At 45.3% G+C, this 27,197-nt stretch overlaps 1 long non-coding RNA gene across 1 annotated transcript in view; it reads left to right on the top strand.

Annotated features, from left to right (window-relative positions):
- Positions 1-27,197, top strand: part of LOC138260487 (uncharacterized) — a 109,791-nt gene that overhangs the window by 52,822 nt on the left and 29,772 nt on the right. Inside the window, exon 2 of the long non-coding RNA XR_011198861.1 lies at positions 25,607-25,678. This is a non-coding gene — a long non-coding RNA (uncharacterized lncRNA). The remainder of the gene's footprint in view (positions 1-25,606; positions 25,679-27,197) is intronic.

Genomic DNA, 27,197 nt, shown 5'->3' on the forward strand with positions numbered 1-27,197 from the left:
CAGATGCCTCACCATCATGGCTCGCATATCTGCCAGAGGGAGATGCAGCAGACGTGGGGGGTCTTTGGCACCAAGTGTCATGCGTGCTATACTCCATCCTCTGGCATGTCTGTACCTCTTGATCACTTTAGATCTGTCCAGAGCTGCTGGTGTTTACCCAGATGAGAAGGTCTGTATTTGAGGATGGATAGATGGGGCATCGAACAGCTTCTAAAACTCAGTGAGGGGCCCGGAGATCTGGTGGCGCAAAATGGAGTGTGAGACTCAGTTGTGCAGTTCATTCAAACATTGCACCTGGCAAGAGAGCACATGTTAAAGGGAGTGGTGTAGCAATTATTATGAAGCACGATGTTGCTGTTGAACAAGAGGCCATTTCAAGAGAGAGAGAGAGAAAAAAAATGAGAATGAATATATATACTGTTAGTCCTTTTATTGCGGCAATAAATGGGCAGGATTGTCCAGCAGGAAGACAGGAATTATGTGTAAAGAAGTCGAACATACCTTTCGAGGGTGGTCTCATGGTGGACCTGCAGGAATTGAAATCAGGGCTATCTAGAGGGTGCATAAGACGCGGAGTTACCTGTGTACAGTGGAGGAGGTCGTGTCATTCCACACCAAGAAAGGTTGTCGCACCAGGCACCACCAGCGCTAGAGCCTTCCCTAGCTGCGAGACAACCTTTAAGAGGGAATTTGCAGATTCAATGAGCCCCTAGCGCTCAGGCTGATAACCTTGTTGGTAGAACAATCAGAATGTTCAGAGTTTGCTTTTGGCCTTTGCAGGTGGTTTGGTTTACTCTAGAGTAAACTTCTCGATAAGCGTCTGCAGCTGCGTTGTACGCGTCCCGGCAACGCGTTGCTTGTTTAATGTGCATTGTGCACAGTTCCAGCAGCTTGCCTCCTGTGTCCTGGAAGGGAAGGGAGGCTGCTACTGTAAAGGTGCCCTAATCACAGGTGAGGGTCAAACCTCAGACATGGAAGATGGGGTAGATATGGAAGAAGTGATGGTGAAACATAGGAAAACTGATGGCTCCACAAGCTTTGTCAGGCCCGGACTGGCCGTGCTGGGCACCAGGCGTTTCCCCAGTGGGCTGGGAAGATGGGGGCTGCCTTTACTGCTATGGAGATCCAGTTGTTGTTGCTGGGAGCGCAGCGGCTCCGCTTCGTACCTGCAGCACTTGACGCTCTACAAACAAATAATAAAAAAAACATGATTTTCAAGCTCCCCAAGTCAGACCATGCTCACTTCACATCATTTGTTTTTGCATTTGTGTAGTGCTTTGTTAATATGTTGCAGTGCAGGTATTGTGTTACCATTGCGTTTTTACGTGTTCCGTGGTGGGCGCGAGGTGGATTCTGCTTTGTTGTACCTCGTGCTTCCTCGCAGTCTTCTGTTATTTCCATCTGCTCGTCTTGTATTCCTATTGGCACTGGTGAGTTGCTGCCTCTTCCCGGTTGTGGATGGCTGCTCCGGCTGTTTGGAACCTATTGAAGGAAATAAACCTCACCTGTACTGAGCTCCGTTGCCTTCATACTTCCTTCATTTTATTTACATTTTTCCATTTGAAGCCTTATGCCTTTGTCATGTAAGATTTTGTAACACAGAAGTTAAGCTAGCCTTATGTGTTTCCACACTAGCAGCAAATATTAAAATATCATCGTGGAATGCGACGACACCCTCCAAAAGTCCAACAAAAAACACAAGCTTCTGGAACACTGCTGCGGCCGATGCCAATCCAAAGGGTATCCTTATATATCTAAAAGCTCCATCGGGGGAATTAAACTGGTGAAGTGGCTGCAATCCTCTTCCAACTCTAGCTGGTGTTAGGCAGCCTTATTTCTGGCTCAACGGAGCACCCGAACCATCCAATCTGGCATCAGCATTCAACACACATTGGTCCTGATTACAACTTTGGAGGACGGTGCTAATCCGTCCCAAATGTGACGGATATACCACCTACCGTATTACGAGTCCATTATATCCTATGGAACTCGTAATACGGTAGGTGGTAAATCCGTCACATTTGGGACGGATTAACACCGTCCTCCAAAGTTGTAATCAGGCCCATTGTTCTTTATAATTACAAGGAGACGAGGGAGCAGCACTGATAATAGATGACTTAATTTCCACAAACACATCCTGTTGTTTCTGTCTCATTCAGAGACAGCTTGATTTTCAGTGACATGATTTTGTTTGAAGGAGTCACCGCTGGAGGATGGCTGAAATATCGGAAAATCAGCTGAAAAAGAAGGAAAATCTGAGAAGGGCCCAGGACAACATTCCACAATTTGGTTGGTTCCTCTGTCCTGCATCACTGACCTTCCGGGGAGGCTGAGGGGTTTGCTGTTACTTGGCTTGAAGTCCAGTACATATATGGAAAATACTCTTCAAAATTCAAAACCTTGTATTTTTTCACACTGCCATTGTAGCAACGCACTTCAGTTTAGTATATTTAAGTATAGAATTGCATTCAGTGGCAAATCTTCTAATCGTGACCTTAGAAACATTCGTATCCCCACCAGCAGGGACCTGATGAAGAGGCAATTAGTGAACTAAGGGCCAGATGTATCAAGGTTTTTTGCATTCGCAAACGGTGCGAATGCCCGTTTGCGAATGCAAAAAGCTATTTCAGAATGTATCAAAGGCATTCTGAATGCAATTTTAAGGAATCGCTAAAATAGCGATTCCTTAAAATTGCGACTCTCTAAATAAGAAATCGCAAATAAGGAATCCTTATTTGCGATTTCTAAAGCACATGTATGAAGCAATTCCTTAATGCGAATTGGGCATTAAGGAATCGCTATTACCACCAAGTTGAACTTGGTGGTAACCATGTGCAAATTTTAAAAATGCATTTAAAATGCATTTTTAAAATTTACATGTAAAGCACACATGCCCTTTTGGCATGTGTGCACCTTACATGTTGTTAAAAAATGCTTAGGGGTGCAGCAGAGGGGGCCTAAGGTCCCCAGCACCCTGGACTTTGTATTTCCCAAAATTGCGAATTCCAGTTAGGAATTCGCAATTTGGGACATGCAAAATATTCACACATATGGGCCAACAGGCCCATAGATGCAAATGGGGGTTGTATTGCAATTTGCGATTCGGTAATAGCATTTGCAATTTTTAAAAAATTGCTATTACCGAATCGCAACTATGATACATTGCATTTTGCGAATCAGAAATAGCGATTTCTTAAAAATCGCTATTTCTGAATCACAAAGTGCCTTTTTCATACTTCTGGCCCTAAGAGAGCAGCCAGTGTCTTTTGCATCCTACCCGTGGCCTATGGGCCATTATACATGCAGTAGCATTATAGTCTTTTGCTTTTCTGCAGCAAACACCCTGAATTGATATATTTCAAGGACCACTCATGTGAGGATGAAGGAAAAGAAGGCTGTGAAAAAGTAATTGCTTAGGATCACACAGTGTGGTCAAGCAGAAGCCGGGTTTGAGGCATGGTTTTCTTGTGTCCTGGTTTCCTGGTTTCATGTTGTGGATTTGGCCACTTCAAGGTTATCACTGTCTCTCTCCAGTTTTAGATCAAAGTGTAATGTTTTGCGCCTAATAATTTATAGCAATAAATCAGTGCACTGTGTTAGATAAATCAGGGCCATGTATGTTTCACAAGGATTGGTGCTGGTAGTGTTTGGGGGAAGAGGGTGATGTTTTAACGCAGCAGCTAAAATGAACACCAGAGCACTCACCCTTGGTTAGTGCATTGAGACCATTTGTTCCACACACCTAAAAGTCTCTTTATTCATTGTTATCCACTCTTGAACTAATTCATCCACCCATTCCGCAACCATCCAGCTATTCATTAATTCTTTGAGCCATCCATTCATTAATTCAATGAGTAGACAAGGCTCTATAATGGATTTTTTTGTGTGAAAAGCAGCATGTTTGCAATGTTCAAATAAAAAAAAAAACCTTGGGGGGAGGAGATCTCCCCCAACCCCTCTTGCAATGGCCAGGCTGGCTCTCTGCACTCTCTTGTGACATGCAGTACTGGGGCTGCTCTGACACAATCTGCCCGCCTCCTATTGGTCACCAGCTCAGCCCAGTATACTGTGGGGTAAACACAAGGGATTCAAAGAAGTGGATGTAGAGGTGAATGTGTGGAGAAGCAAAACACCTGAATGGATTAATGTGCAAATCTTTGTCTCTTAGGGCAGAGGGGGCTTATAATATGGTACCAATGGTTCTTGCTTGGGTGACAGAGCTGCCCAGCCTGTGATGACCACTGGAGCCAATGACCACATGTGCCATATTTATCAATTATTATTGAGCGGCTGTGTTCAGTGCTCTGCACCCCTGCACCCTCACCGCATGGTGGCTGAAAAGGACACATGGCCCATGACCTAAACCTATCACCCAGAGGCTGTGCAGGCAATCACTCTGTGTGCTATACGTGTGCACCAAGTTGAGCACTCGCTGCTGACATCTACTGTGTTCTGAAGGTCCCTGGCTTGAATCTTAGAAAGACCAACTCAGCCATCCATCTTTCTGAGGTTGGCAAATAGAGTTCACTTACAGTGAGTAAAAATCGCATGTTTTGTCTGGAAAAACATCAGTATTAAGTGCTATTGACATACAAGTGTTTGGACCCATCACTCGTTGACATGACCGATATGTACCATTCTGGGTGAGGAAGAGTGAATAATGGGGATGTTTTCACCAAGGGGGGTCTCAGTGACATTTAAAGGACAATAAATCCATTGTTAACCGTAATGAACGCCAACTCCCACACTGCTTGGCACAGCTATGCAAGATGAGTTATTCACATGTCCTGCACAACATGGCCTCCCCTTCCTCAGACCTGTGTCTTGTGTTACATCTGGAGTCATAACACCCACCCCACCACCCTCTGTCCACCCCCAACCAAAAATTAAGAATGACCTGGCCCTCTGCCGCCCCCTCCCAGGTCTTTCTCTACAGCTTCCCTCCCCTTCCAAAGTCGTGTTCTTTGCTCTCCATCGGGGCAGAGAGCCAACTCTATGCAGCCAAGGTCTCTGAGAGCCAAGTCTGTGGGCCTGGAACTCATTGTGATGTCAAACCAGCTTTTGTTTTCCATTGCTGTGGTAGGAGCAGTGATTAACCAGATTTAAATTCTCAACGAGAACAATACAGAACCTGGTGTCAGCCCAAGACGATGTATTGGACACAGGGCCTTTTCGGACCGCCTTCATTAGGGTCAGAAGAAGACCTTTGATGTGACCTGCGATGCATATTTAGTCTTCATTTGAGAGCTGTGCGCTGGAAAGTCAGACCTCCATGGACATTTCAACCTGAAGTATGAGCAATTCCCTCATTTTGCATGCTGTTCATGGAGACCCCAAAGGTGCTAATGCTTCAGACTTGTTGATTGACTGAAGCTGTCGCTATCCATGGATACTCTGGTTGGTGGCTTTAAACTGTTGTTCAACACTTGCAGATAGCTTTGAAGTGAACCTTCCAGAGTTCAGGGCTTTTGTTGAGGCATAACAACACACCTGTGTATTAAAAAAGCTGAATGGAAACCCTGCTCTTTTGCTTTTGAAAAAATAATTTCATGTCCCTATAGCTTTACCTGGGTTGTGTGATCCGGCATCTGTTAACTCCTGACCCCAGCCATGCCGTCCCAGCAGGAATCCCAGCTCAGCCTGAAAATTGCCCTGGATCACACCACATGCCCTGGATCACACACCATGCCCTGGATCACACACCATGCATTGGATCACACCACAGCCCCTGGATCACACCACATGCATTGGATCACACCACGTGCATTAGATCACACAACAGCCCCTGGATCACACCACATGCATTAGATCACACAATAGCCCCTGGATCACACCACATGCATTGGGTCACACCACATGCATTAGATCACACCACATCCCCTGGATCACACCACATGCATTGGATCACACCACATGCCCATGAATTAGAAGCTTGATGTTGGCAGTGCAAGGGGTGTGAGGGATCCTGGGGCATCACAACAATCTCAGTCTTTACAAGGTGGCCAGTGGTCCTCGAGGAACACTCGCTGGAGCAAGGACCTCAACATGGCGGCGCCTTCACAGCCATGCTCATGCTAGAACGACCTAACTACTCACCCTGTGGCTGAAGTTTGGCAAGGCCAGGCCTAGCTAGAAGCTGTAGCTCTGCTCAGGCCTAAATGAGGACCTTCATGAATCATTTTATTGAAGCTTACACAACATCTGTACAGGGAGATTTCCCTTCCACGCATGTTCTCATCCGCCCATTGCTCTGTAGGTGAAGATGCCTCAGACGCCAAGGTTTGAGTTCACCCTTCGGAGATATGTACTCCTCCTCCCATGGTGCTCAGATTAAGAAAGTGTGAAGTAATGCACAGTCCGCCCCACGTCAGGTGGATGCCAAAAATTAATGTATCTCATTCTCGCTTCAGTCGCAGTCACAATCTGTGAGCACCTCACTGGTATATTGAATCCTTCCATGGTATCCTACACATGCCGAAATCCTGGAGGGCTCCATCGACAAGGCAAGTGGGGCTCATGCAAAGTCTTTTAGTTGCCACACTTTTCTCCTAGTCCTTCATGTGCCAGGTGCATCTGTGGATCTGCAGATCCAGCCTCCTGTTGGGTCTTTCTTCTGAAAGACAGCAGGATTAGGCCAGTGTTGGTCAAATGTCTATTTTTCTCTCTACTGGATATTACTGTGGGAAGGAAGTTGATTTCATTACGCTGCATGTAAACCTTCTTTTTCCCAAGATAACCATCTCTCATGCATTCCAAACCTCAGTGCTCCTTGCTTCGGGGTTCCCTTGACCGAGATATTCTTCACCCCTACAGGACATCTTGAATTTTGGGCAATTTGCAGCAGCAGTGTCTGGTAGAGTGTCTTGTCAAACTGATGGTTCACCTAGCTTCAGGCCTCAGTATAAATGTGACTTTCCTATACAGTGCAGGGTTCAAAACAACTCTGCTTGGTGCGAGGTCTCTGATGGAAAGCCTTAAAAAGGTAAAAAAGCCTGTCTCACTGCAAACACTGGCACCCTTTAAGGACAATCTGCAGACCACAGCACACCTTATCAAAGGCCTGAAGACTTATGACCACATCACCCCACCTTGATGTAACTCCACTGTTTGCCTTGCCCAGCCTGCACCATCATAAAAACTAGATTCATCATCTATTAAGCCATTGTGAATGGCACCAACACCAAGCCGACAAGCTCTCCATCTCCTGTGGCTATCAGTAGGTTCGCAGTCAGGTACCATTGTACTGAAGATGAAGAACTGTGCGGAGAAAAAAAAAAAGGCATCAAGCTTTCTCTATTCATGCATCCAGGACCTGGACCACCATCCCTGTTTCCATCAGGACTGCCCCTGCCTTTTTCCAGTGTAGGAAATCCCTGCAGACTCCCCACCTTAGGGCACCCAACATTACAACAACGCAACTTTCCATCTCCACTGTCAGAACCCAATATCTGCCCCAGTTCCCCATAACCTGTATATTTGCATTCTTCCTTGTACACTGCTCCCCCTCCTTCAGGCTAGGTTTGGACTACACAAATACCACACACACTCTGCTTTGTCCTTGTCACTTAATGATGCAATTGTTAGGAACGTTACGCTCCAGCGGTCTGGCCACAAAGGGATTGCTGCATATATGTGTTGACATACTAAGGGCTGACCTCGGGAGGTGCTTCGAGGAATGTTACTGTGACTTGCTGCACACACAGGTTTACTACCTCACATTCGTGCAGATTTACAACTATCAGGAATCCACAAGACTTTCCAAGAGTACTAATGCTAACTAGCAACAGCCATAGGTTTTCAGGAGTACTCCTGGAAAGTTTTCGTGGGTTCCTAATCAGATCTGTAGGAGAAGCTTTCAGCATGTGTTATTGTTGGTAGTTTTAATTGTTCACAGGGAAATGCAGTTGAAGTTGGCAGTAGCCCCTCATCCTTCTTTTTTTCGTCTGTGGAAAATATTTTTCAGTATTGGAAGTGTACATCTTCCCATTCCACCCTGCAGAGGGGTTTATTCCAGTACTTCATTTAACTAAATCTCCGATTGTTTCCTAGGTGGGAGGTGATTGGGAAAAACGTTGATGAATACCCACAGAATCAAGTTTGAAGGGGTGTTCCTTGGAGAGCTCACTCACCATCTGGAGAAGGAATTATTAGTGCCTAATTGTATGTCTGTTACTTGCCCTTACTCCCCGCATCTACTGAAACAGAAGTGGAGGACGCTCCTTCTCTCACATTGCAGCAAAAGCCCGGAACAGCCTCCACACGCACCTCCGGACCATTACCTCGCTTCCAGAATTCCGAAGGGCCCTCAAGACCTGGCTGTTCAAATAAGCCTCCGGGACCTGCCAGCGCCTGGATAACCTATTGGGTGATTAGCCGCGCTTTATAAATCCTGATTGATTGATTAAGCTGATTTGTGAGTGGAAGTTAACTTTCTATGAATCCCTCCATATTATCTACAAGATGGGGCTTTCTAGTGGTCGCTGATCAATCCCCACTGGACCAGGCTCTATCAAGGGTGCAGTTTGGTTTCAAGGCTGTATTTAGGAAGTGGGTGTATCCTGCAAAAAGAGTGTTTTGAAATCTACAACTCTCATTTGCTGAGATGGCATTAAGCGACAGTAACAGGGCTGGGAATATGGCGGAGCCAGCAATCTACATTTGACTTCAGCTTCCATCAACTGGAAGGAATTCATTTTCAATAAAAAAAAAATGCGGCAAAAAAGCCCAGATCTTCATCCATTTCAGTAACTATCCATTTAACCAAAGACAACAATAGACATCAAGGGGCAACACAGTTACTTTTTTAGAGCACAATAAACTTTTTATCTACTGTGTATAAACATTTGAAACTTTGGCTTGCAGAATGAATGGGAAAACACACACTAAAATCCTTGCAGCAGTGCATCTAGCATTGGCAAAGTCAATAAGTCTTGTCTTTGGGACCTGTTGGCTTGCCAATCTGCAGCATCGCCAAAAGTTAAAAAATAATAATAATAAAAAAATGACGCTGTGGGGCATCATTATGTAAGTTTGCACATGCGTCAGAAATGCATATGTGCTTACAAAATTACCCTGTGCCATTATTTTTTTTTTATTCACTTATCCAAGATGGATTGGTAAATTAAATAAATAAATACATTTAAAAAGTTTTAAAAAGAAATAGCCCGAAAACACTTTTTTTTTTGTGACTGTGTGAGAGTCTGGCAGCAATTTACTGCCTGGTCCTCCCCTACCTCCAAAAAAATGTGTATATATATTTTTTAAAATATAATGGGGTGACGGTAAGCAACTGGAAGTGGGCAGGGGAGGGGAAAAGCAGCACGAGGGAGAGCAATGCAAGGGGAGAGTGAAAAAGCAACAAGGAGCGCAGGGAGGCAGGAAGGTTGGCTGGGATAGGTCAAAGAGGAAGATAGCCACACCAGGGAGAGAGCAGTACGGAGCATGGGGGGAGCACACAAGGGAGAGAGCTTGAAGACATGCACTCTTGTGGAGTGCTCAAGAACACTGAAAAAAATAGTCCTCTAAAAATGTGCAGTGGAAGGCTAGAAGCCAGCCAATCAGAGTTTGCAAAGAGGCTGACCTCCTGGGGAGGGATCTATACAAGATGGACACGCTCAGACAATGAAAGCCCTCAATTAAGATGTAAGCAAATGAGAGTGACAATAAAGCAAGCAATGGGTGGGCTGTAAGCCCCAATGAATTATTGGTCTGTCCACAAAAGGTATTTTGTTCAGATAATATGCGCTGTCTGGTAGGCTAGACTTGAAAAAGGGGCGGGTACATTTTTAAAATTCCTCTGCAAAGGAAGTTTCAAAGCTTCCATTTCCCGAAGGTTGCTTATGCTTGTGTAGTTCGCAAAACTGAGTTCCCAGAAGGATGTTTTTGTAAAAACATTTATTGTGAGTGAGTTCCCTTTGTTAAAATAAGCTTTTGCTGACCTACGTTTGCTCTCTTTCCCCTCACGTTTTGAACTTTTCAACCTTCAAAACCTACACAGACCCTAATTCCAAAAGAGGGCAACACGTATCTGCATATATTGGCCATCTTTGAGCATTTTCGGTCAGTTGCGTTCAGATTCTGATGACGTTTAGAGGTTGTTGCCAGAATCTCTCTATGATGCAAGGGGTTGTCTCGCACCCCCACCCACGGTCCGTGTTCCAGTTGGTTGCTCTCTTTTTTAAATCAGGTTGCTCGTGGTGACGGTTCATCCCTCACTTATTAATGATTTCCTTTAGGACACAGGTTAATGAGTGTCTGTCACTCCCGTGGGTCCTTTTGAATAAAGGTCTGTCATTTTCCTTTGAAATGTGTTCAAAAGAATGGCACCGTTTAAGGCTCCCTGTTTTGTGGTATTTATTTTTTCAACAGTTCCATCTGTATTTTTCCATATTTATTTTTTGCTCATTTTTTCTGTATTTATCCATTTTTATTTTGTGTTTACTGTATAAATGAAGCTGCAATAGGTACTTGTCCACATTTATTTAACTGATAAATCTATACCCGCCCTTGAATGTCCAAAAGGTTTCAGCAGTATGTAGTGCATATTTATCTGAAAACACTTCTGTGTAGAAGCGCATGAATAACTGTAGCTCTGCACTGGATTAAGCTTAATTAGGAAATCTGTTGCCTTTTTTTAAATCTCCTCTACTCTAAATCTGTACACCCACATACCTGGCACTCATGACTGAGAGTAGAAAAAATAATTCAAAGAAGGCCTATTTTCCATATTTTTCTGTATTTAGAAATCAATACATACAGGAAAATAAATCATTTTCTGTCTGTATTTATCGGTAAAAATCAGTAAAAACAGAAAATTGGGAGCCCTATTGATGTTGGTTGACCGTGTGCACTGTTTTGTCTTGTTTCATCGTCTTTAATTTCCGTGTGTTTTTGTTGTTTTGAATTATATTTTGTAGTGTTTTTTTGTTGTTGTTTTTTTAAAGTTTTTGTTGTTCTTTTGGTTTTAGCTTTGTTCTTTATTATTTTGCTGTGAGATATTTTTTGTATTTTGATGTGTTGTGTTTACTTGACAGACATCCTGCCGGATGCTCTTTTTTGTTCATCAACCGCAGGTTATAATGCAAAGGTGCATTCTGGTTATTCCTACATTAATTTCTGACTTTTAGGAACTCCAAAAGGGCATTTCCGTAACAGGTGTTCATTTACCCCATGTGAAAATGTGAGGCAAAAGTGCATTCGCACTTGAAATTATTTTTGCCTCCAGCTGCAAGTTATTTTCGCCTCCAGTTCCATTCGCTTTGGTGGTTTTCTTTCATCACTCCACCTGGCCTTTCCTCAGATCTGTGAAACTGTGTGGATCACCCATCACTTGAGAAGTACAGGTGAGGTTACATGTTACCTGAACACTACATCACAATGCATTAACTGTCCAACACCCGTTGTCATTATGCTTATTTTTGACCCTGTACAGTGCTCTGGTGCCTGTTGGCTAGATTTACTTTACGGCAATACTAAATACGTACATACATACATTACCTACCTACCAGGATGCTGGGTAGTCTATCTGATCAATAGCTGGGACTCCAAATCCTCCCTGTCCCTCTATGGAGTCTTGGTCTAACAAACAAGACTTTATTCGGAAGTCCTGTCATGTGAGGATGGTGATCCCTCTCATAGGAAGCAGTCAATTAATGCTCTCCTTTTGAGAGGATTTAAATACCCACCCACCTCCCAAAGTTGCCGATCCTCCCTTTACCACTCGTGGTCCTTCTGCTCGCCATCATTAGTAAAATTACACAGCTATTATAGCAAATGATGCAGCCTTTGGAAAATCTTGACAGAACATTAAAGACATTTGTTTATCAGTCCTCAGAGCTGGTATTAAGGTCTATTTTGAGGAGGAATCACTGATCTTGCTCCCAGGTTGGGTTTTTCCTACAGCTAAATGGCTTATGTTGCCAACATAGCTATGACCCTCACAGGAAATTAAAAATTGAGGTCAAAAGGAAAAATTAAATAAAGAACCTTTTCTGAGTTCTGGAATTTGGCTACCAGGCAAGTTGGCGATAAACCCATACTCTGGCACTCAGGATAAAAGTTTGTTGGTATGTGGAATGAGACAAGTGGTGTGAAGGGTTTTACAAGATGAGCAAAAGTGAGCGATAGGTTGGGGAAAATGTATTTTCCAGGCAGAGGCACCACAGAGGTCAGGTAGTTGTAGGGGTGTATTTAGGGCGGCCCTTCTCTGCAGTCTGATGAATGATAGTGAAAACCTGTTGGCACTTTTGGCCAGCATCTCTACTCCTCTTGGACTGACTGTGGACTTCCAAGACAGCAGCAAGAAAGGTCAGGTGGGCTTCCCACGGGACCAGGCCTTGTCCCAGACTAGAGGAAACTGAAACCACCAGCTCCACATTCAGGAAGGCACCAAGACAAGGTCCACACTGGTCTGATGAAGGTGGTGGTCTTCAAAGTGCTCGAGTGGGACTCCATCATGTATATGTTGAACCAGTAGTGGTTGGCCACCACCCCACTGCCTGTGGTTAGTGTATTTTCAGTTTAGTATTCCCACTACTTATATTAGTTTGCTTGTCCGATCCAAGTGTGTATTGAACAATCAATCAAACAATCAAACAAATTTCTTAAGCGCACTACTCACCCGGTATGGTCTCAAGGCGCTGGGGAAGGGGCAGGGTTACTGCTCGAAAAGCCATGTTTTGAGGTGCTTTCTGGAGGTCAGGAGGTCCTGGGTCTTGTGTAGGTTGGTGGGGAGGGAGTTCCAGGTTCTGGTGACGAGGTGGGAGAAGGATCTGCCGCCGGAGGTAGTGCGTTGGATGCGGGGGACTGTAGGGAGGGCGAGGTTGGCGGAGCGGAGCTGTCGAGTTGGTTTGTGGAAGTAGATTCATTCGTTGAGGTAGGCCGGTCTGGTGTTGTGGAGGGCTTTGGTTACACCGGCTGCGTGCCACCAGAGAAAGAAACTCCTAGGATGGTAAAGAGGGTGCGTTGGAAGCGCTGGCCTTGTTGCTTCTGTTGACTGTATTCCTCCTCCGACTTGCACTCTGCAGTTAAACAATGGGATGTCTGCACACTGCTGAGGGTTACCCTAACAACAGATTGGCCTTTAGATGGTCCCCTTCACTTTCCCACTGAGACACATTCCAAAGTTTCTGATACGTTTTCAATCACAAACAGACATGATAGTTGAGGCCATTGCTATTCATTTGACTCCCACTACCTGAGGTCACTTGGATTCTTTTACCTGGTTGGAGGTACTTATCACCCCTTGATGAAACCACTGCGCCACAAAACTGAAGATATGCTCCCACTAGCGTTTTCCTAGGACTCTGTGTCAAGGGGTACCAGTCTAAGGGTTCCCCGGCTCTAGTTTCATGAAGGGTGAGCACCAGGTCTGCTGTTGGGGGTCCCTTACATCAGATACCCCTGAGATGTTGCCAAAGGGGAGCAATGGACAGGCACTGGAGAGGATAAAGTTAGAGAAGGTGGGATGGGACATGGTACATACAGCTGGGGACAGTGTCCTCACACATACGTGCATCCAGGTTTCCATCACCAATGTTCTGCTTTCGCTCTGGATCTCTGCTGCTTTCGAAGCGTGGTGATGTCCTCCAGCAGGGAAGCAGGCTGCAGTAGCACTGCCCTGGGGGGGGGCGAGGCTGCTCCAACCTTCGTCTGCAATCGCAATGAGATGCTTGCTAGCAATTTTCCTTCTACCTACAGAGGACACAAACCCAACATCTCTGCCTACTTCTGCGTCTCCCTCAGTCATCTAAGAATACCAGTATTGCACCCCAATAAGCCTAACTCAGTGGACTGAGGTTACCCCTCAAGAATCTGTGCGTCTGTACCAGGAGATGAGGCAGAGGCGATAGAATGCCATGTAGTGGGGGCAAAAAATGACAACAAAAGGGAAGAAAAGTATTGTTTAGGGACCCCTCCCCCTGACCAAACAATATAGCAAGTGCTAAACATCCTGGCACCATTCCTGGTCAGGGACTGTCCCCATGCATGGGTCACAATTGCACAGTTCAAACCTGCTCGTGGTACCCAGCCAGGTTTATCCAGGTGCGAAGAATAATTAAGTTGATTCAGAGTTCCTTGTTCTGGATTGGTTGTGATTGTGAAGAAGGAGTCATGTGGCGGGGTTGGGTTTTGTTTCTCTCCTGCTGCCGGTGCCATGGTTGGCCTCATTGCAGCCACCTTCTTACTGGTGTGTCTGAAACTTCATGTCTGGCACGTGCACTCCATGTTGGGGAGCCCTGTAAAAACTCTCTAGAAGGCGGTTCAACCAAACCCTTTCTTTCCAGATGAACTCCGGTTGTCCATCCCTCATTGGGTCAACCATGTCCAGAATGTCCTTGGCATACCACAGCTGCCTCAAACAGTGCCAGCCAATCCCTGCACTGTCAACAAAGCGTGCCCCTCCCTCAAGATGTGTGCACAGCTCTCAGCATCGCCTCTTTGGAATGGAATCTTGGAACACTTCAGACATGTCATTTCCCAAAAAGTACTGTTCACGTTCGGAGTGAGTGTTTTTAGGTGATTTGGAAAGTAAGCCTGCAATGAATGTAATGGATTTTTTTCTTTCTTTAATACGACGGTCTTTGGGCATTTGTTTTGGGCCTGATGAGAAGTCTATCTTTTCCCTTTAAAGACGAAATCTATTTAGGTCCTGCTTTCATACAATGGAGTAAAAGTGATATACATTAGGCAGCTTGACATGTAGTGTCCCCTCGCATATTAAAGAACAATTTGAAGTTTTTGAATGGACAAGACGGTGAGTCATTAAAAAAACAAAAACAAAGTGGTGATCACTTAATTTTTTTAAATAAGTATTTACATTTCCAGTGATTGTCTTCCCCGTAGTTACAAGTTACTTCAAAGGTGGTAAGAAGCTTACAAGTGCCTAGGCACCTCGAGTGATTAGAGCGCTACACAAATCAATATGACATACCGTGTTTAGAGTGAAAAAATTATTTTAAATTAGTTATCTTTTTGACATATTGTGATGACATACTGTGACTACTGTAAAATGCACAGTTATTATCTGAAGATGAAATAACTTGATATTGAGGAGGGTCCTCTGCTATGACAGAGGAGCATTGCCCCCCTCAGCAGCTGCAAAACTTTAGGGGCGGGGCCATGGGGATAACGAGCATGGAGGAGGAGGGGTGTGCACTCCCCTCAGTGGGCTTGTGTGTTTGGCCGGCCAAACACACATGCGCACTGAGCTCTCTCCAACCCAGCTCTGTGTTCCCGGGTTGGGGAGAGGAGGCACAGGCTCCAAGTCTGCCTGGGAGTGCCAAGTCAGGGCGTTACGGCCAATCTTAATGCTGCTCTCATGCTGCCAGCATCATGAGAGCAGCATTAGGGTTGGCTGCAGGGCAGGCTGGGAGTATGTGCCTGCAGCATAGCCTGAAGACCACAGCGGCGGGGACTCAGGAGTCAGGTAAGTTTATTTTTTTAATCTAATTTTTTTGTTTCCCCCCCCCGCCACGCGCCGCACCACCCCTTCACCGCGGAGTGAGCTGCAACTGATTAGCTGTTAAATAAATGATAGTTTTAACTAGTTATTTGGTGTGTAAACAATGAGGAATGAACAAGAGACCTGTGCGAAACGTGTCAGTTCTGTGATAACTGGTAAAGTTTTAAGAGTTGTGTAAAGAAATAGAGAAGTGAAAGGTGTGTAGTTAGTCTATTCTTCCGAAGGATGTCTCATCATGACCAGTGGCTTGTTGTTTGTGCAGAGTTTATCACCTAGGGGATGCCTGTATCACCTGCCTGGGAGGAACTAGGGTGGGACTTTCATTCATATCCTCTGAATGTTGCAGTTGGCACCCAGGACCAACAGGGATATGGATTTCAACCAGAGATAAATCTTGAAAACAAATGTGGCGAAGTAAGGCTTGCCGGGGTTGGCAATTACATAGTCTAATTTAACTTTAGAATATTTCTTGTATACAACAGTAAAATTAATACATACAAAAATGGTAAAGTTGTACATTTAATTGAGCAAACAAAACCCAATTTAAAGACTTACAATTAAAACAAAAATCTCTGTGGTGCTAGAGACAGTAGCAATTATATTTTATTTTCCTCAGATTAACCCAAGGTTAACTTTAGGACAGGTAATGATGTAAATATTTGAAGTTGGGTGATGAGAACATGGAATATGCACAATTTGTATGTGACAGAGTGCACTAAGATGGTGCCCACAGATACAAAACTTTCAAGAGTGAGTTAAGAGCAGGCAATGAGTAAGGTAGAGTGTATTTGAGGCTCCTGAATATTCTCTTCATATAGGGGTGATTTGCCCACCCCTGCAATAGGCACTAAAGGAGGTTGGGGAATCTTGCCTAGTATAACACCCTTGGGCAGAGTGAGGTGGGCCATTGAGACCTTGTGCTTAGCATCTTATAACATCGCCCTCAGTCGTCTGCCTTCAGTCTTCATTGATTCGACGCGCACGAGGACACATCAACTGAGTGTGCCACTGACTGGTATATTTGTATCACCCATCTCCTCTGATAGGCGAACAAATTACAGAGGCTACCTGCAAAAAGGGGTTCTCTTTACCCAGTCCTGCTTCTATAACAATCACCAACAATAGGCATTCTAGAATGTTCCTTTGTTAGATTACGTCCGCTTGGGTTTTGAGATGTATTCGCCGGACGGTCCCTTCTAATAGCACTCCTGCAGGTTATGTTATAGCCAGGGCCACTGGAATTGTGCGATAGTGCTTCTGCGGCAATTTTCGCACAATTGCAGATTTGCCGCATTTGCCACACAATCCATCATCTGTCACATAATCTGCAGATTTTAACAAAAAGAATGTTTCTAGCGCAAACTGTTCAAAAGTTACTAAAAGTGCAGCGACACATTTTGCTGCACAGTGAAAGGTCCTTTAGAAAACTGGACTGGTCACCTTTTTGTTGCTTATTGCTACGTTTGGGTATTAAAATGGTACTAACGAGGTGCAACCAATGCCCGTACAGTGTTATGAAGTTTAAAAATGATGAAATTATGAAGTCATATTATTACAAAGTCTGCCGCATTATGCAGCATAATTTGCCTTGTCCTGCTGCATAATTTACTAACTGCTGCCACATAATTTGACCTGCTCAAGCCGCATGATTTCAGTGGCCCTAGTTCTAGCCTTATACTCCACTGCTGAGGTAAATATCAGTTGTTAAAGGTACTGAACCAGAGTTATAGGCACGAGCTGCAGGCGGGTGCCTATAACAAGAGTGAGGGCCTTTAACAACCAGTATATCCCAAGGCAGAAGGGCTATGAGGCTATTAGAAGATTACACCCACTAGAACTAGAATGTTCTGAATTACACAGGAAGAAACATGAAGACAAACATTGTAATCCTGATGCTCCGGGCTTACAGCAGCTATTATGAGCCCTGCGCTCCTCCATTGTCTTCAATGAATCTCTCAACGTTCCAATGTCGCTTACAGACCACAAAGGGACCTTTGTCTGAAACTGGTCTCTTAGGAAAGTGGGGTGATGGTGGGCGGGAGGGGAGTAGTGTTTAATTTGTAAACGAATCAGTGCCAGGGCCCAATGCTGTTCACAGAAGCCCACAGCCTGTCCCATAGCAGACCGTTAGTGTGGCTGAATACCAAGGATGTCTAGTCTTGATTCCACCGCTCGCCTCTTTGACCTACCACTATACTCTCTCCCTCCTGCAGGCTCTCTGCCCTCCCTACTTTCTCCCTTCGGCATGCTTTTTGCTGTCTTCTGCTTCCTCCTTTTCCCCTTTGACTTTAAGAGAAACAAGGCAAAGAGGGTTATTACAATTTTGGAGGAGGTGTTAATCCGTCCCAAATGGGACGGATATACCACCAGCCGTATTACGAGTTCCATAGGATATAATGGACTCATAATACGGCTGGTGGTATATCCGTCACTTTACAGTCACTTTTGGGACAGATTAACACCTCCTCCAAAGTTGTAATAACCCCCAAAGTCTGTTGTTGAACAATAAGTCCAGAACCCCAAAAAGGAGTGCTAGAGGCCCCGCCTGCAACCGCTGGGAGGGAGCGAGAGAGAAGAAACCTTGCCAGTGACACTGATTTGTAACAGTAAAGCCCAGGAGTAGATGTGAAATGTCCCTTGTACACAGAGTGAGCTGACAGACCTCTTTGTGGGAGGGTCTTAGCCAAAAACACGGGAAGTAGAGAATAGGGTGCTGCAGCACCCCCAAACGAATCATGCTGGAGTTCAGAAGGTGAATGAGCAATAAAGATGATTTTATTTTGCGCTTATCTTGTCACATTTGTTGCACGTTCAAAGGCAAAGGTCAAATGTCACGCTATGTCTTCTGAAAAACTGCTGCTTACTGGGAAACTGGGGTGCACTTTTATTCTCTGATTGCAAAGTCAGAGGATTTTGTGAGAGTGATGTAGGTGACAATCCTGCTGTGGTACTGGAAGTGGAAGGAACGGCTGTCAGTTTTTTTTGCCAACGCACAACATTTAAGTATCAAATGAACTACACACATTTCAAATTATATTGCAATTGGGTAAAAATAAAAGTAATTTTTTTTGTAGTTATGAATAGTGATGGAAGCAAATAATTTAAAAGGATCAAAACAAACCAAGAGGCTTTACCTGCTGAGGCACAAATGATAAATATTCGCTGAAACCTGATTTCCTCACGTTATCATTTTTACGCTATTTAGTTTTACCAGTAAAACTGCATGTCTTTGCAAATTTAGCAGCCGTTTCAGTGCACAATGTGGTTTTTGTGGTGTAACGGCCGCCGTTATGCCACATCTGGCATCTTTGGAGCTGGTGAAAGAGGTTAGAGTCTCGGCGTTGGCGCAACATCCTGTGGTCCTGGGCAAATCACTTAATCTCCGCGTGTGTACCAAGAAATGAATGTGTCCATGTGGAATGTAACTGGTGCTCATGTAAAGCGCTCCAATACCTTCGGGTTGAGTTCACGCTATATAAAACTGCAAAAAATATATTTTTTTTAATGACAGTGATACACCACTGTGTAGAATTTACATCCTTCCCAGTCTCCTGCTGAAGGGGCGTCTGGTACATTTGCTACACGTGTGCTTTTGTTGACACTTGGATTTTTCAGAATCCCTGTGGCTTCAGTGATGTAATATTGATCTCAGCACCACTGGATGCGGATTCAAAGAGAAACCCGTTCTGCCTCCCCAGGGCACACACAGCTCGTCTGCGTTTGGCCAGATGTGTGCTATGTAAATACAACATACATACATCATCAAAGGATGGCAGTTTGACCTTTCGAGTCACTTTCCTGCAACCGAGCTCATGGCAGTGGAGTTAGCTTAAGGTGCCACTGACCAGCCTTTGTGACCACTGGCCACAAATCTCTGCACAGAAGTGTGGAACTGGTGAGACCTTTGTGGAGCAGGGATGTTGGGTGTGCACAAAACTAAGCTGTTCAGCATTTTATTTCCTTAGAGTCCTACTGAGCTGTTTCCAAAGCACTGAACGCGGTCACAATCAGGCGATGCAGTCGTAAAGGTTCAGACAAATGGCAGGAAACCCATTGCTTGTTGTAGATTCAATTTGCACTTCTTTTGTCTCCTAAAATAGTTTTTATCAAAAGTAAATGCGTCTTTGTGGAAAATGCGTAGTGTTCAGAAAGGGACTTTTCTCTGATATGCACAACTGCAAAATATGCACGTCCAGCCTATGCATTGTTTGCAAGGTTGGAATCTGGAGTCTCAGCGGGAGGCTGGAGGCTAGATGGGCGGGGGTTGAGGGGGCGGTGGGAGATTGTTAATGAGGGGGAGGTTCTGTAGCAGCTCAGCAGTTTAAAAAGCACTGCAGAGGTGTGTCAGGCAACAATAAACCTGCCAAGATAACTCTGGTGATTAAGATGAGAGATTTCTCTAGTGGTACTTTTGACTCATCTAAAGTAGCTCAGAGGGTTAATGTGCCTGCTGCAAAGAACATGTACTTTGCAGATCACAGAACAGCATTTTATATGCATAGCTCAGTGGAATACTGCTTTTGTCACAGAGATTATTTTATTACTGTGCAGATCATAAATTACCATCATTCTAGCCCAGTGAGCTATGAACTGCCATCAAATAGCTGCATCCAAGCTGCACGGTACATGTTAGAAAGTTCTGTTTTTTTCCTAGCTTCGTTTGGGTGGAAATAAATTATTAGTAAAGTCAACCCTAATCACTGTCTTACGTGTTATATCCTGCGTTTATGCTTTCCCAGGCCACACACTCTTAAAGAAATGCCTAACGGTATGGATGATATGTGAATCCTACACCTTGTAGACCCCATTGTCTTATCTAACATTTTCAATACACAGACTTACACACATATGGTTCATTGTCTCTGTATGTGTGTGTGTGATGAAAGTGCTCCAACACCCTCCGCTGGTTAGAGAGGCACTATAAAACAAATGAAATACATGTAAGAGAGGGGCTATGGAGAGATACATGAGAGAGAGGGGCCATGGAGAGATAGATGTGAGAGAGGGACTATGGAGAGATACATGTGAGAGAGGGGCTATGGAGAGATACTGAGAGAGGGGCTATGGTCCGATAGATGTGAGAGGGACTATTGAAAGGTGAGAGGCACTGTTAGAGGGGGATGTGAGGGAATCACTGAAGAGCCCCAATAAAGATTGCTGTATCGTGGTGCACTGTAAGGTCATCATTCACTGTGCTTTAAAAACGAATACGATTGAATATATAACGAACCGTGTTGTAGAATGCACCATTTTTGCCTAAATTTTCTTGAGAGGGGAGAACCCCTCAAGCCCCACTGTAGTGGTCGGGCTCTCTCGCTATGCACCTTGTGGTGGCTGGTCTGACAAAATCTGCCAGGACTGCTTTGGGTTCCCAGTCTGGCCATGACTCCTTGCACCAGATGGGTAAATGAAGACATGGAAAGTGGAAGGACCCAGCTGCTCTTCAAACTTGGCCACGGAAGGTGCTCACTAAAAGGAAGTCCCACCCACAGAATGATGTCTGCCGCAGAAAACTGAGCAGGAAGGTTGCCTCTTGTCCCTCAAAAAGGATATTGATTTGGTAAAGTTGTTACTGTACATCAGTCGCCATTCTTTTAAATTACTCTAAGGAGTTGCTGTTAAGAAGCAAGGGGTGAGAGTATCAAGGGCCTCATCTTGCCCCTCCCCCCATTCTTACAGAAAAGTAAATGTTTGCAGCCATTCACGGGTCCCCCTAAAAGCGGCTCACCACTAATGTCCACAAAGCACCTCACCATTCCCATTCTGGCTCATGTTTGCTTAAACTGCAAGTAACGCTTGTAAACATTACATTTAATAAAACAAAATCTCAACAACTCTCCCATGTGCAGCTGAGCAACGCAAATATTACTACCAACAGCCTGCACAGAGGATGCCAAGCGGGGGAAACTGTCTCCACACAGGATGTGGGAGGTGATGGCGGGGGGGAGGGAGTCCCCCACATTATGCCAGCACGGCAGGGGTGTCCCTGAGAAGTCTGCATCTGCTGTTCGAGGGTCCAGGAGAGCACAGGCTTAAAAAATAATTTAAAAAAACAAAAGTTGATGGGAAGAGCTAGAAACACAAAATCCAAATGGCGCCAATGACACAGCAGAGGTGTTCCTTTAGCGCTGGTGGTACCTGGTGCAACAGCCTGTTTTGATGCCCCCCTTCCCGGAACGCCCCTGACCTCTTCCTTGGATTCCACCACTACCCCCTGCCAAACGTGCTCCTCACCTCCTACATAGCTTCTCTCTCTCATTTGTTTAAAAGCACTGATAAAGGCTGGCTTCACTAATCCACTCAGCTACTCACATAAAATACAGATCTGTTCTTTGCAGAAGGTATATTAACCCTCTCTGCTACTTTATGGTCACTCTAAACACCCCCAAAACAAAACTCTGATCTCTCTCTCTCTCTCTAGCAGGAACATTATTTACAAGAGTTATCTTGACATTGTTATTGCTGGATGCACAAGAAACTCAGCAGCAGGTATTTTTAAATAGTAAGTGTAAGGAAATGCCTCCTTGGCATGGTTACCCCCTGACCTTTTGCCTTTGCTGATGCCAAGTTATGATTTGAAAGTGTGCTGAGGCCTGCTAACCAGGCCCCAGCACCAGTGTTCTTTCCCTAACCTGTACCTTTGTTTCCACAATTGGCACACCCTGGCATCCAGGTAAGTCCCTTGTAACTGGTACCCCTGGTACCAAGCGCCCTGATGCCTGGGAAGGTCTCTAAGGGCTGCAGCATGTCTTATGCCACCCTGGGGACCCCTCACTCAGCACAGACACACTGCTTGCCAGCTTGTGTGTGCTGGTGGGGAGAAAATGACTAAGTCGACATGGCACTTCCCTCAGGGTGCCATGCCAACCTCACACTGCCTATGGCATAGATATGTCACCCCTCTAGCAGGCCTTACAGCCCTAAGGCATGGTGCACTATACCATAGGTGAGGGCATTGGTGCATGAGCAATATGCCCCTACAGTGTCTAAGCAAAACCTTAGACATTGTAAGTGCAGGGTAGCCATAAGAGTATATGGTCTAGGAGTCTGTCATACACGAACTCCACAGCACCATAATGGCTACACTGAAAACTGGGAAGTTTGGTATCAAACTTCTCAGTACAATAAATGCACACTGATGCCAGTGTACATTTTATTGGGGAATACACCCCAGAGGACATCTTAGAGATGCCCCCTGAAAACATACCCGACTTCCAGTGTGGGCTGACTAGTTTTACCAGCCTGCCACACACAAGACATGTTGCTGGCCACATGGGGAGAGTGCCTTTGTCACTCTGTGGCTAGTAACAAAGCCTTTACTGGGTGGAGGTGCTTCTCACATCTCCCTGCAGGAACTGTAACACCTGGCGGTGAGCCTCAAAGGCTCACCCCCTTTGTTACAGCACCCCAGGGCACTCCAGCTAGTGGAGATGCCCGCCCCCTCAGGCCACGGCCCCACTTTTGGCGGCAAGGCTGGACGAGATAATGAGAAAAACAAGGAGGAGTCACTGGCCAGTCAGGAGAGCTCCTAAGGTGTCCTGAGCTGAGGTGACTCTGGCTTTTAGAAATCCTCCATCTTGCAGATGGAGGATTCCCCCAATAGGATTAGGGATGTGTCCCCCTCCCCTCAGGGAGGAGGCACAAAGAGGGTGGATCCACCCTCAGGGCTAGTAGTCATTTGCTACTAACCCCCCAGACCTAAACACACCCCTAAATTGAGTATTTAGGGGCTCCCATAACCTAGCAAGAGAGATTCCTGCAACCTGAAGACGAAGAAGGACTGCTGACCTGAAGCCCTGCAAAGAAGACGGAGACACCAACTGCTTTGGCCCCAGCCCTACCGGCCTGTCTCCCCACTTCGAGAAAAGCTGCAACAGCGACCTCTGAAGCCTTAGAGGAGAGGACTACCCTGCATCTAAAAGGACCAAGAACTCCAGAGGACAGCGGCCCTGTTCCACAAAGACTGCAGCTTTGCAACAAAGAAGCAACTTTTAAAGACAACACGTTTCCCGCCGGAAGTGTGAGACTTTGCACTCTGCACCCGACGCCCCCAGCAAAACCTGCAGATAAACAACACTACAGGGAGGACTCCCCGGCGACTGCGACCCTGTGAGTAGCCAGAGTTGACCCCCCCCTGAACCCCTCAGCGACACCTGCAGAGGGAATCCAGAGGCTCCCCCTGACCGCGACTGCCTGCTTCTAAGAACCCGACGCCTGGTAAAGACACTGCACCCGCAGCCCCCATGACCTGAAGGATCCGACCTCCAGTGCAGAAGCGACCCCAGGTGACCCTCTCCCTTACCCAGGTGGTGGCTACCCCGAGGAGACCCCCCCTTGCCTGCCTGCTTCGCTGAAGAGACCCCTGGGTCTCCCATTGAACTCTATTGCAAACCCGACGCCTGTTTGCACTCTGCACCCGGCCGCCCCTGTGCGGCTGAGGGTGTACTTTTTGTGCTGACTTGTGTCCCCCCCAGTGCCCTACAAAACCCCCCTGGTCTGCACTCCGAAGACGCGGGTACTTACCTGCTGGCAGACTGGAACCTGGGCACCCCCTTCTCCATTGAAACCTATGCGTTTTGGGCACCACTTTGACCTCTGCACCTGACTGGCCCTGAGCTGCTGGTGTGGTAACTTTGGGGTTGCCCTGAACCCCAAACGGTGGGCTACCTTGGACCCAACTTTGAACCCTGTAGGTGGTTTACTTACCTGCAAAACTAACAAACCCTTATCTCCCCCAGGAACTATTGAAAATTGCACTGTCTAGTTTTAAAATAGCTTATTGCCATTTTTGTGAAAACTGTACATGCTATTTTGCTAATTCAAGGTTCCTAAAGTACCTAAGTGAAATACCTTTCATTTGAAGTATTACTTGTAAACCTTGAACCTGTGGTTCTTAAAATAACTAGGAAAATATATTTTTCCATACAAAAACCTATTGGCCTGGAATTGTCTCTGAGTGTGTGTTCCTCATTTATTGCCTGTGTGTGTACAACAAATGCTTAACACTACCCTCTGATAAGCCTACTGCTGGACAACACTACCACAAAATAGAGCATTAGAATTATCTCTTTTTGCCACTATCTTACCTCTAAGGGGAACCCTTGGACTCTGTGCATGCTATTTCTTACTTTGAAATAGTACATACAGAGCCAACTTCCTACAGTAAGTTATTGATAAACAGCACCCCCCACCCCCTGAGATCAGTGTTCCCCTCCCCTCAAGGTCAGCGCTCAATGCGGCCGCATCATTCTCACTGCCCTAAAGCTAGCCCTGGCTGGTTCTGGACTTTGACCCAAGCCATGATGGAAACTGGGACAGTCACTTTTCAAGGGATACTCCTTGGAAAGTTCTATGAATTCAGACAGCTACTAAGTGGAGGTATGTGTTCTGGACAACTATAAATAACGTACACATGTGCATGGGGAGATGCCATTGCATTGATGCAACAGTACTTTTCTTGTCTCCACTGAGAACTGATTTACCCCAAGAAGAAACTCTGTTTCCAGCTCCTTGTTCCATTACCATTCTAACTCTGAAAATGGATATATTCCTGCCCTTAGCAGGAGTACATCATGAGTTATTTCCAGTAAAGGGATGGGCTGGAGAAAAGTGTTTTTTTTTTTTTTTTTCACAAAAACGTTAGAACGACATTTGGAACACTCATTCCCAGCCCCTGGCGTGGGATTTACAGGCAATGTTGCATCATTGCGAGATAAAAGTACATGTGAGTAAATTGATTTACAACTGTAAGTTTACCTTTTTTAAATTCCATTTACTCGCAAATCAAGCCATTTTGTGTGTTAATTGAAGATAAAGCTGAAGATGGACTCCTGACCACAAAGATGCCCGAAGCAGGAGCTTTCGCCTGCTCACCGATTGTCATCACATGCAGCCCTGCCAAATTCAATTGTGATGACTTTGATGCACTCCACTGAGGTGTGAAAAACAGTCATTTTATGTTAGATGACTCTGTGACAAGTTCTTTACTTGTAGAAGAGCTCTCAATGCTGTCATGAAAAAAACCAAAATGTCATCCATGCTTGTCCATTAAACACCAACTACTGAGGTCATGATTGATGTTTTCTTTGTATCACTATATAATGATTGTGTTTTGATCCAAGTTCTAAAATAATTGTTTTCCAGGACCATCTCCTGTACTCATTCGGAAGACCTACTGGATTTGGTTGTGAAGTTTGCAAGTCTTTGAAAACCAAGGTTTGTCTGATCCCACTTTTAGTTTTGAAGTTCTCTCTTTATGTCACTCACTTGTCACTAGACTTTCCATCAGATTCTGCCCTTCCTGTACGTCTACAGAAATGGGCCATTGCAGTATCTGAGCTCAAAAACATTCCGGGGCCTTGGCAGTAGAAAGGGTGAGAGTTGTTTCAGGAAGACCCTCTACAGTAGATGCCACCTTAACAAAGGATATTAATGTAGGAAAGGTGAGAGGATGCCCCTTCGTTTAAGAGGGGAATCTGTATGTAACTTGGACATGTAGTATCTCCCCTGGTCCTCCGTCACTTCCTGGAAGATCCACATCCCTGTTTTAGCCACTCTTTATGCACGACTTTTATGTACCTCATGAAGGACCTTCGATGGAAGTCTTAAGGTCACCCATCCTCCATGTAAAGTAAGGTGAATCCTTCTGCTCCCTGTGTCTCAGTCCAAGTTCTCTCCCTCCTCTTTCTACAAGAATAGGTGGTCTTGCACCTTTTGCAGTCCTTGACGTCTTCCCGGTAAGAGGAGGTTAGTTAGGCTTTCATCCTCTGGTCCAACCATGTAACTGGGTATTTTAATCCTTCACCCTGGCATGACCCCTTTAAATATTAGAAAGCATCAGCTTGCACCCAGCCTCTGCCAGTTAAGAGCAGCACACAGTCATCATCACCCCGACTCCTTCCTGTAAGAGCGCATCTGCTCACACCCCGTCCAACCTTTTACTGTAAGACGTAAGGGCAGCAACACTGGGGAATAGATACATCTTGAAATTATCACCCCCTGCTGTTAACGGTGGCTTTCTGGCTACGCCCTGAGGGGGATAATATTGCTAAAAGAGTGCAGGTGATCCGGGATCTGCAGGGGACCGTGCTCATCCAATGCTTGCTGGTTTAAGGAAATGCAACAGCAAACATACATGAAGGCACTGTTCTACAGCAAATCTTTCCCATGGGCATATATGGAAGCAATTTATTTAACATGTTTATATAAGTAGCCGTTCTGCTCTAAAATTTATTGGGGTGCTTTACAGTTAACTCAATTGATATTACTGGGAACTAGAGGAGGGTACAAGGACGTACCCCAGAATATGTATGGATCCTGCATGGAACCCATCAGGACCATCAAAGGTTAGTACTACATTTTGGAAGATCAGTGGTAAGTTTTTGGAAAGGATGGAGAATTAGCTTAAGGAGAGGAAGAAAATGTATGTCAGGTGCTCTCTGAAAATGAGAAAGGTGGGTTTTGTTTAAGAGCCTTGAAGCAGCAAGTTACTGGCATAGTTCTGTGATAACTTTTTCAGAAGTCCCGTGGGAGTCTTGGTTGCTGGGCTCAGGTTGTAGACACAAGCCACCATCCAGAGGAGCTAGGTGCTAGCCCTGGATCGCGGATGAGATTTCTTTGTGCTGGTGAAGTCTCTTCACTCTACTTGAAGCTTCTTCTTGTACTTGTAATGTAACAGCGTTTGGCTTGCTCCAGCACTGGGATGCTTTTTGATGCAAATCACTACTTCAGAACT

Source organism: Pleurodeles waltl, chromosome 9, assembly GCF_031143425.1.
Source record: "Pleurodeles waltl isolate 20211129_DDA chromosome 9, aPleWal1.hap1.20221129, whole genome shotgun sequence".
In the NCBI taxonomy this organism is placed as follows: domain Eukaryota; kingdom Metazoa; phylum Chordata; class Amphibia; order Caudata; family Salamandridae; genus Pleurodeles; species Pleurodeles waltl.